The sequence below is a fragment of the Falco punctatus genome (assembly GCF_963210335.1).
Source record: "Falco punctatus genome assembly, chromosome: 11".
NCBI classification, from domain to species: Eukaryota; Metazoa; Chordata; class Aves; order Falconiformes; family Falconidae; genus Falco; species Falco punctatus.
The window spans coordinates 32,330,151-32,340,197 of NC_137591.1; the positions used below are offsets into that span (position 1 = coordinate 32,330,151).

Consider the following 10,047-nt stretch of genomic DNA (forward strand, 5'->3'; position numbering starts at 1 on the left):
CTCAGCAGCCATCCTGCTCTGAGGTTCTGAATTGCCAAAATTTGCACTCAGCAGTTTCAAACTCCTGGACGGGATGTGATCTTCCTTGAAAACATACCTGGAAGCCTGTTTCCAGCATTATAAACTACCTGCAAATTGCACAGGCACAGACACAAATTAAATCACAGGCTTTCTACTGACAGCATCCTGCTAAAGAATAAACCTGAGTAAACCTGAGTTTTTGAATCAACCCTCCTCAAGTGTAAGGTAATTTTCACATACACTGCAAAGGTGTATAAGCTGCATTTATTGTTCTTCTTGTCTTTTGATGTAATTTCATGGTTATCCCAAATCTCTCTATACAGATCTCTCTCTTACTCTCTCAGTGCTCACCTTTGAGCCTCACCAAATTTTTATCAAAGGGCATTGAATAATGTAGTTTTCATAGAGCTGGTTATAACCTATGATTTCTTTTTTGCACATTCTCTTTGTAAGGGGTAAAACTGAACCTTAAGTTGGGACCTGCCTCGGGTCTGGAGCTCGGAGAAATCTACAGCATGACTGTGGTCAACTGCTTCAGATAGTCTTACCTAGATTGGACAAAAGAAAAAAAATATATTTATTCTTTATTGCAGCCACAATTCCCAGAGTTACTTGAAAGCTAAAACCTTATTTTGTGTTCTTTCTTCCAGCCTCTACCTCATATACAATTTCAGCATATTACAGAAGAGTTTTCTAAGGTACTCAGTCTTCCCAGTCTGCCCTGCTCCCATATATGCACACGCATTTCTGAAGATTAGCCCTGTGGTAATATTAAGATTAGCTCATTTTTCCTACCAGACTTGTTTCCTACCAAATTTATCTCAAAACCTATGTATTTTTACATTAAAACTATGCATAGATGAATATTTCACTCCTACAGTAATACTTCCTTTTCATCCATCAAAATAAATGTGGCATTTGCTGTAATTTATTCATTCAAAATACCCCCTTGCTCTGCTTGGTAATGACCGTTTTCAGTTTCCATAAAAGCAGAGAAGAACTCCAGATCCCAGGGAAGTTGATGGCAAATTTGTAGTTGAGTGGAAATAAGACTTTCAGCAAGATCGGTGAGTTTTCTGACAAAAAGAAGAGATTACTCTTTTTGCGAGTAAATTAAATTCCTAACTGTTGGTTTAATATGTGTCAGCTGTGAAAATAATGCAAAGGGCAATAACACTTTCTAATTACCTTTTTTATCTTCATGAAGTTTTGCCCAGTTTCTGATCAGGATAGAACAGCAAGGTCCCGTTGTGCTCTCAGGTGAGATGGGAAGAGGTAGAGCTAAAGAAGGATGCCTCATCCCAGCTCCACAACTGTGAAAAATTAAACATTTCCATTTTGAAGGCTTGAAGACATACTAAAAAAGTAGCTGAAATGCTGATTTTCTTGCCTAGAGGAGGAATACTTTCCCGTATGCTAGTTCCTTCCTGGAATAGATGTTTATTTATTTATGTGAAGTTAAGCAGTGTTAGCAGTAGCCTCCTTGCACAAAAATGCATTTGAGACTATGCCAAAGGGTTCAAGCATTTAGAGGAGACAAGGTTCACACCTGGGCAGAGGAAGACATTCAGACTAACTTTTTTACCTCTATGGGACAGATAAAAGTTTGGCCAGTTCTCTCTTCCTTCCCCTGCAGGTCTGGGAATCTGCCCCTAACTCTTCATTTCCATTTTTTTCCCTTACAAGAAACCCCAAAAGTGTACGAACTGAAAGGAAATGTTTTATTTGTCATTTTCTGGCCTCAGGGTATTTTATTTCAGAGGCAAAGACAACAGAAATTAAATTTGTTATTATTCTCACTCTAAGCTTTTAAATGGTATTTTTGTACTTAGCTCCTGAATGGAAGATTGTAGAGTTGCGCAGCACTTTGTGTAAGCCCAGTAAGTTATTTCTGTGGGAACGCTGGAGACAGACGGGTTAATTCCTATACCACCGAAGCGCTGTCACTTTCTCAGCTGAGTCGAGAAGTGAAATCTTGGCTCATGGAAGCAGCAGAATAGGTCAGGCTGCAGTTTCACATTTTGTTTTGTGACATTTTTGAGCCTATCGATTAAGACTCACTCTGAATTTGTAGGTCAGTGCTTTTGGATTGTCCCTGTTGAGTAACAAAATGATGAAAGAGCTGCACCGCCAGTGCGGAGATAGCGTTAAACCGACCAGGCAGGGTTTTGGAGCTCTTGGGGAAGGAGCATAGGTAAGGGTGAGAGTCTGGAAGTGAAATGGGCACAGATGTTTTAGTAGGGCCTGTGTAATAGGTCAGAGGGTAATGATTTTAAACTAAGAGCAGGTAGGTTTAGACACGATATTAGGAAGACATTTTTAATGATGAGGGTGATGAAATGCTGGTACAGGTTGCCCAGAGAGGTGGCAGATGCCCCGTCCCTAGAAACATTCAAGGTCAGGTTGGACTGGGGGCTCTGAGGAACCTGACGTGGTTGGAGATGTTCCTGCTCATTGCAGGAGGGTTGGACTAGATGGCCTCTAAAGTTGCCTTCCAACCCAAAATATTCCATGATTCTATGAAATGAGCAGCCTTCCATCGACACTGGGCAACAGTGAAAAGGAAAAGGGAGTAGGTAATGTTAATTACTAAGTAAAAAAATAATTAACATTTCTTGTGTGTGATGCCCTTCTGGTTAGCATCTGGCATAATTACTTCAAGTGACATGATTCATTCATACCAAGTTTGATCATTGCTGGTGTTGTTCGTCATCGTTCCCATATAGTGCACCTTGGGTTTCTTTGGGTAACTTAATTAAGCAGTGCTACACATACACACACACACAGGCACGCACACACACCCCCCCCGCCCCCTACATACACACCCCACCCCACACCTCCCCCCCCCCCCCCCTTAGAGTTTAAGGATTTTTTCCTTATCTCTGTATGTCTGATATGGTTCTCTGTTTTTTAAATGAAAATGCACACGGACTAATGAGTGACTGAGATCAAGTTTAACAAGTAACCAAACTCTCAGTGTCATTCCCATGAAACTGCATTGCAAAGGCTTAAATATTTTCCTAAAACAGCTAGAGGAACTGTGGCAAGTGTGGTGGTTGTCCCACCATGAAAGTTAAGGAAATTCAGGGCTTAATGGAGAGCTCATTGTATTCCCGTGGGCAGTAAAGCTACATGCAAGGAGTGGCAGTATTCAGACATATTTATAAGGCTAATAAATGGAAGAATTAACTTGGTGTGTCTGTGGGCTAACTCAGCTGGGCACCTGATGCCTTTCCACTGGAGGGAAGAGGCTTGACACTTCTTGACTGGGCAACCATGGCAAGTCGCCCTGCTGGTGACATCTGGGGAGGCACTTGCTCTCTATCCATTTCAGCTGAAGCAAGAGGAGATTTAAAAAGAGGTTTGTGTATATAAGGGGGGAAGCTCAAGCTGACCCAGTGGACAGGTGTGCAGAGTTTCATCATGGCATCTGACCTTTCTTCTCTCCTCCTGTTGAAGTGCACTTCTCTGCAGTGCCATAAGTGGACATGTTGTCCAAACTCATTTCAGCGCTCAGCCTGCATAGCAAAAAAGCAAGATGATGGAATAAATTCATTTATCAGGCTTGGTAGAACTTCTCACCCCAGGATGGTGATATATCAGAGCATCAGAGCGGGTAAAAATCTTGTTTTAGGCTTTCAATTAGAGAGCTTAGCTAACGGGAAGAAAAATTAAAGGCGAATAAATAGGAACTTCTGCCCATAAAATGACCTTGTTTCCTGCTCCAAGGAGACTGAAAATGATGATTAATAATTTAAAAACCAGCTGTCTATTCAGTAGGTTGTGGGTTTATGCAGCAATACTGGATTTATAATAGCTTTAATCCCAAATTAATTTGTAGCCTTCTGAAAGTGGAATGTGGTGGAGGGAGTATGGTAGGAAAAAGTGATTCACAGTAGATTATGACCAAAAGTGAATGGAAATCTTGTGTTCAGCTTCCACTGTAGAGATGTGGAGAGGGAGAGTACGTATATCTGAGATAAAATTTACATTAGGGTACTGAAGCTAATACCATGAAACCTCATCAGGGTTTTGAAATCCACATTGTATTCCACAGGCTTAGAGCTAATATCCCAACAATACAGAATTTAAAAGTTTTCAAGCTTTTAAGCGGAGTAATGTTGACTTTGCATGCCCCAAGGTTTCCATACAGTTTCCCTATGGTGGATCTAGAGGAAACTCTCCTCTGACTTTTACTTACAGATCTGAACTTGGAGTAGCTGGTCTCTCCCAGGTGGTCCAAACCCATATCTCTGTGAACGTCTGTGGAACCACAGGATCTGTTTATGGCTCTGAAAACACAGTAACCCTTGTTTTGATGCCAAAAGCCTTATTTGAAGTTAAAGCATCCTCAGCTGAGAAGCTATAGGAATAATTTCTGGTCAGTCTCAATTTAGCTTGGAGTCATGGGTCTATGAAAAGACTGAAATACAGCAGGAATCACAGCTGTTCCAAACACATGTAACAGGCAGGTTGGGAAGAGCTGGCAGGACCAGGACAGTGTCAGTTGTGATGCAGCACATGCTTGAATATGCATGAGGCCTTTTCATATGCAGTGGGTCAGATATTTTTTTTTCTCCTTTGAGACTATATCTTTGATTTATCCTGAGGAAAAGAGAATGTCCCCTCCAAATCCATTGACTTTTATGTTAGCCATAATTTGAGATTGCCTCCCTCGGGATCAGTTACCTTGGGGAGCAGAGAATTTCAAAAAGAGACAGTTTAATGTGGAGTAGGGTTGCCACAGCTGCAGTTCTTTCTTTTGCAAGAAGCGTTTTAAAGTTGATTTCAACATAGGGTGAATATAAAAGCTTTTCACTGCTTGTTAACCTTTGTTTGGGGGTGATTCTTTTAATAAGTTGGTTTACCTGCTTTTGTTTTGCATCATTTGTACTCTCTTCTTTTGTATTGCTTGCTGGCAAATACCTGCATTTTCTTGTCCCCTCTACCATTTGTCATTGGTTTTGGTTTACATTCATTTCTGTTATATTTTTAGATATATTTTTCATATATATATAAAAATAGTATATTTTATTCAAGTCTAAGCAAGAGCAAATTGTGGCAACTTGTTTAGAAAGATGAAGTTATTTAAGGAACATGAAAGTAAGTGTGTCTGAAAGCTCCTTTCTACCACTGAGGATGCTCCCCTTGATTTAAATTGCCTTTCAGGGAAGCCCATGGCTAATCATCTTATAGCATATATATTTGGCATTTATATACCTAGTCCTGATATTAAGCTCTATATCTAGCTATCTGTAGATTATTTTTAATACTTTTATAATTACAGACCTTGATGCAAAAATGTAATCTACTTGCCTGTATTAACAGCAGAAGAAGAGATATCAGTTGTAGTCACTTCCACATGCAGAGCCATTTTAAGTCAATTGGTTTTATTATTACTGTGCTCTTCACACTCTTATGCCTCAAATTGGACTGAAACCATTTGAATTTATCTGCTGTATCGAGGCAATCAAATGACAAGGAGTGGTAGTCATTGAGGATGGATTACTTTGGATCTCAGTATCATTATTTGCCTTTAGAAATATAGTGAGATATTCAATCCAGGGAGGGATACTTCAGTTTTTAATTAGTAGTTTCAGAATGCTATTATGAACTTTTCTTTTCACTTCTTTCATTAATGAAAAATTATAGCTATATGGTCAAACAGGTAGAGGGAAGAATGCAAAGAGTATATGATGAAGTCTGACAAAGAAAAGGATACCCTCTTTCAGCAAAATAAAAATGTGTCACTCTCCATTAGATTTCTAGGTTTTGATGTTAAGATTGTAACACAATCCAAAGTGGACAGTTAATTTCTTTTAATTGGTAAAGCATTATCACTCTAGGACAGAGAATAAAGTTGTTAAATGACAGTAAGGTACTAGACCACATAAACTGTTTTGTACTTATGAGTGTATAATTTTAATAAAATAATTAGTTTGGGCTATATATTTTTGAACATGTGAATGATTTATTGTGTGAATACTAGAAGTGTACCCTTCAAAAAGAGAATGGATTTAGAAATGTGAATATTTGATTTTACATGATATCTGACTTGACTATACAGATGTAATTCAAACCTCCTCTACATTTGCTCATAAAGTTAGATTATGGCAGAACATACCTTACGGACAGATTGTATAACATTTCATAGGAATGGTAGGGTGAAGGATAATAAGCATTTCTCCTAGGTGTAAATCTCTTGCATCCAGATACTTTGACTCTCAAAGTCATGTTGTAGGAGTCAAAACTTGACCAAATTTAAAATTAAATGTTTCAGTTCCTTAAATGGCAGAAAATGGACTTGTGAAAAACTATTTATTTCTGCTGAGAATATGGAGACTGTGCTGTAATATATGTTCTGTCCAGTTATCATCCCTAAAATACTAGCTTTAGGTGGGACAGGGCAAACTACTCTTTGCTTGACTGTGCGCGTGTGTAGCTAGTCTTCTCCCTAAGTCTAAATGGCAGTACTTCAACTAAATCCTACCACAGGCTAGCAGCATTCTGCAGATGAATCCGTATTCTTTTATAGATTATTTTTGTAACCCTAAATTGCAATTGAGTTTAATACTAGTATCACTGGTAATTTCTTCATCTTGTGATTATTAATTGTTAGACACATTACTGTCTAAGACTGCACTGTGTGGGCTGGTGATCTGGCTCCTGATTGATAAGATGCAAATGGAATTCTCTCCCCAAGGCTGAGAAAGAAGATTATTAATTGTATTTTGAACATTATTCAAATAGTTTTCCTATATCACTAGAATAATAAAGGGTGATTTGAGGAGACAGATCCTGGGCTGGTAGAATTCAGTGGTGGTTTTCAGCTGGGGAGTCTGGGTGTGAGTGATCCTGTGGTCATGGCTCTCTTTTGGGATGGATTTTTAAGCTACGGACAAAGTTCGACAGGAGGTACCCAGGTGGGAAGGTTAATGTTGACCTGGGTATGTCTTCAGGATGTTTCCCTTCTCCTGGTTCACTGCATACTCACATTTGCAGTAAGCCTTGCAAAAGCAAATTAGATATGTACTGCGCACTCAGCCTGTGCCTGGCTCCTTGCAAATCACTCAGGGACAGACGATGTGCTGGAAAAACTTCCATTGACTTGATAGGGATGGACTTTTGTTTCAGGCCTTTAATACACCTTTTGCAGCTATATCTTCTCTGAACAGCTTGCTTCTTGGACATGTAAGTCTTCTACACTCTTCTGCATTGATTTTCTCAATTTCAATTTTATTTTATGCTGCTACTTTCCTCTGATCTAAGTTGAAAGTTCACCTGATAACCAATTTTTCTGTGACGCTGGTTATATTATGTCAGTAAGTAGGAATAGCATAGCATCTCTGTTTTCACTCAATGGGAAGTGACATACTGTTGATTAACATTTATTGCTAATATGCTTTGATGAATGTTTCAGAGTGTGTTATTGTTTTACTTTTTCATTTCTGGACACTTTCTATTTCTGTTTTATCAATTCTATTTCCTTCAATTGTTTTAGACATAATGTATGATGCTAATAACATCAGCTGCAAAAATCAGGAGCATAAAATGATACTTTTGCTGAAAACTACAGTTAGAGAGGAGAATGATTTATAATGGTCTTTAAAATATGTAATCACATTTGTTGATTGAGATGCCACTTACATACAGAAAAACAGGGGAAGATATTTGAATTTCCTTTTCAAATTATTTAATATAGAGTTATAATTTATAGATGGAAGGCAGATTTGATATGTAAGCTACCCCAACTCTGATTAAAAGGACTATCTATTTCCCAGCACCTCTTTAATCCTCCTTTAAGCTTCCAATATTCCTTGAGAAGACTTTTATGCAAGTTTTATAGGTGTTCAGTCCATTAATCTCTGAATATTTTTTTTCTCTTTATGCAATAATACTATGGTTCAGCTCACCATGTTGAATCACTCATTTTATTTTCAGAGATCCAGGTCATGTACTTCATACGATCACTTCAGTCCATTTTTGTAACACCATTTTGTAGTAGTACCCGCCTTGGATTGGAATAAAGGACTAAGGGAAGTTCAGCTGTTGACTAATATAAAAAAAATATACACGGACTGGTGTAGACTAATTCTTATCTCTTTTCACCCTGGCTGCTTGTATTTTGGTCCTTGAGGCCCCTTTTAACAAGGCGCTTTAGCGTATGATTACCTTTACGCATGCAAACATTTAATCTGACCCATCTTCCATGTTCTCCCATTTTCTCGTTGACTGCGGTTCCTCCAGACTGCTCCTGGATGTTGACTCCAGAAAGCTTTTTGGAGAAAGCTGTTCCTGCTGCAGTAACTCTACTGAGAGGGAGCACGGTTCCTATGTGGACATGTTACTCTACACACGTGTATGCTCAGCTGTGTTTTTTCATCTCTCTCTAGTTGGGTCTTTGTCGCTGCCAGTTGATTGTTTCTCCCCTTGTTTCTCCTTCATTGAAAGGATATAGAATTTGGATTATTTTCCACCATCTGTATTTAGCAAAGATGTCAAGACCTCAGAGGTGTCCTAATTAAGTCTTTTGTTTTTACCACTGCCCATTTTTCCACTCTGCCTTTCTGCTGTTAACCATGTCTCCCAAAATAGAATCGTTTGCTAGTTTTATTAATATCATTATTTCTCACTCTTCCAAATCATTTAGGAAAATATTAAAGAATATGAATGATAGCCACAATTCCCTTGTTACAGCAGAAGATGTCAACTTGGCATACTACTACTCCTTATTGTCTTTGTTTACATTCAATTAGTCAGGTTTTGGATCTGTCAGATCTGGTTTGAATTAACCTTTCAATTAGTCTTCCATGAAAAAGAGAGTAAATGCTTCATTAAATTACATGCTTTATTAAAATAGTCATCAACATCCATAAAGAAACTTTCTAACATGATATTTTATAATACAAGTGGTTTCGTACAAAATATCACAAACAGTCTTGAAATATGTATCATTTTAATTAGGTTACAATTTAAAATGTCAGATTTTTAATGTCTTCTGTTTGAGGGGATAATAAACTGATCTAAGAGCTAGAAGGTCTCAGATTTCTTGAGAAAATGTAGGGAAAAGGAGCATTTGGGTCCTTCTGAAATCACAAATCACAGAGCATTGTGCTTGTCACTGAACAAAGACAGAACAAAAAGATCATCTCTATGCCCCAAGATATCGGCATGAAAAGTTTCCACTGATGGAGAGAGGATCAGGGTTGAGGGCAGGTATCTGCCTGAAATTGTTTACAATTGCCTACAGGGCAACTTCTGCTTTCATGTGCAATGATACAGCTCCCTCGGAACTAGTGAAATAGCATGAGTGTTTCTGTCCACTACTTACTGCATAATATGGAAGAAGAACACCATAATTTGTAACAAATCTTGTAAGAATATCCAAGTTCCTGTAGCGTATGATGCATGGTTCCACTCCAATTTTGGTGCTTTTACTGGATCATCTATGTTTTATAGAGTCCTTCCTTCTTTAGGCCACAATCTAGTCAATCATTTAAGCATGCGTATGGAATTTAAGGATATACTTAAGTATGTTCATATTCAGACAAGTGCTTAAATTTGCTCTTAATTCTAAGTTGAGCTGCTGCTGTGGGAAACTGGCTATCACATGGTTTCTGTTCACACAGGTAACGGCAGTCACTAAGGTGCTTACACTTTGTGTAAGGTTTGTCAGCCTTCTTGGCTTTCAAAAACCACTTCATAAACAAGATCAGATTTTTTTTCTTTCCATTCCCTCACAGGTGTTTTAATTTAAATATACTTTTCCTCCTGGCCCACTTACTAGCAAGAACCTGGTAAAGAAACTGTCAGTGGCTGCAGTGGGATAAAGCAATGTCTCTGCTCCTACAGTTGCAGAGTAGACTCCTAATTATGGCATGAAGATATTTTAGAACAAAGACATAAAAAGTCATGGTTTTTATTGGCTGTTCACATGCCTGCTCTAATTAATACTGCACTGGGAAGTTTGCTTTCAGTTCAGTCGAACACATCTACTTTTAACCTTGATGACCGAACAATTTTTCA

At 38.4% G+C, this 10,047-nt stretch overlaps 1 long non-coding RNA gene across 7 annotated transcripts in view; it reads left to right on the forward strand.

The window, feature by feature from the left end:
- The window catches only part of LOC308071283, a 107,490-nt gene that overhangs the window by 13,947 nt on the left and 83,496 nt on the right, over nt 1-10,047 (forward strand). The gene's annotated exons all lie outside the window — the stretch shown is intronic.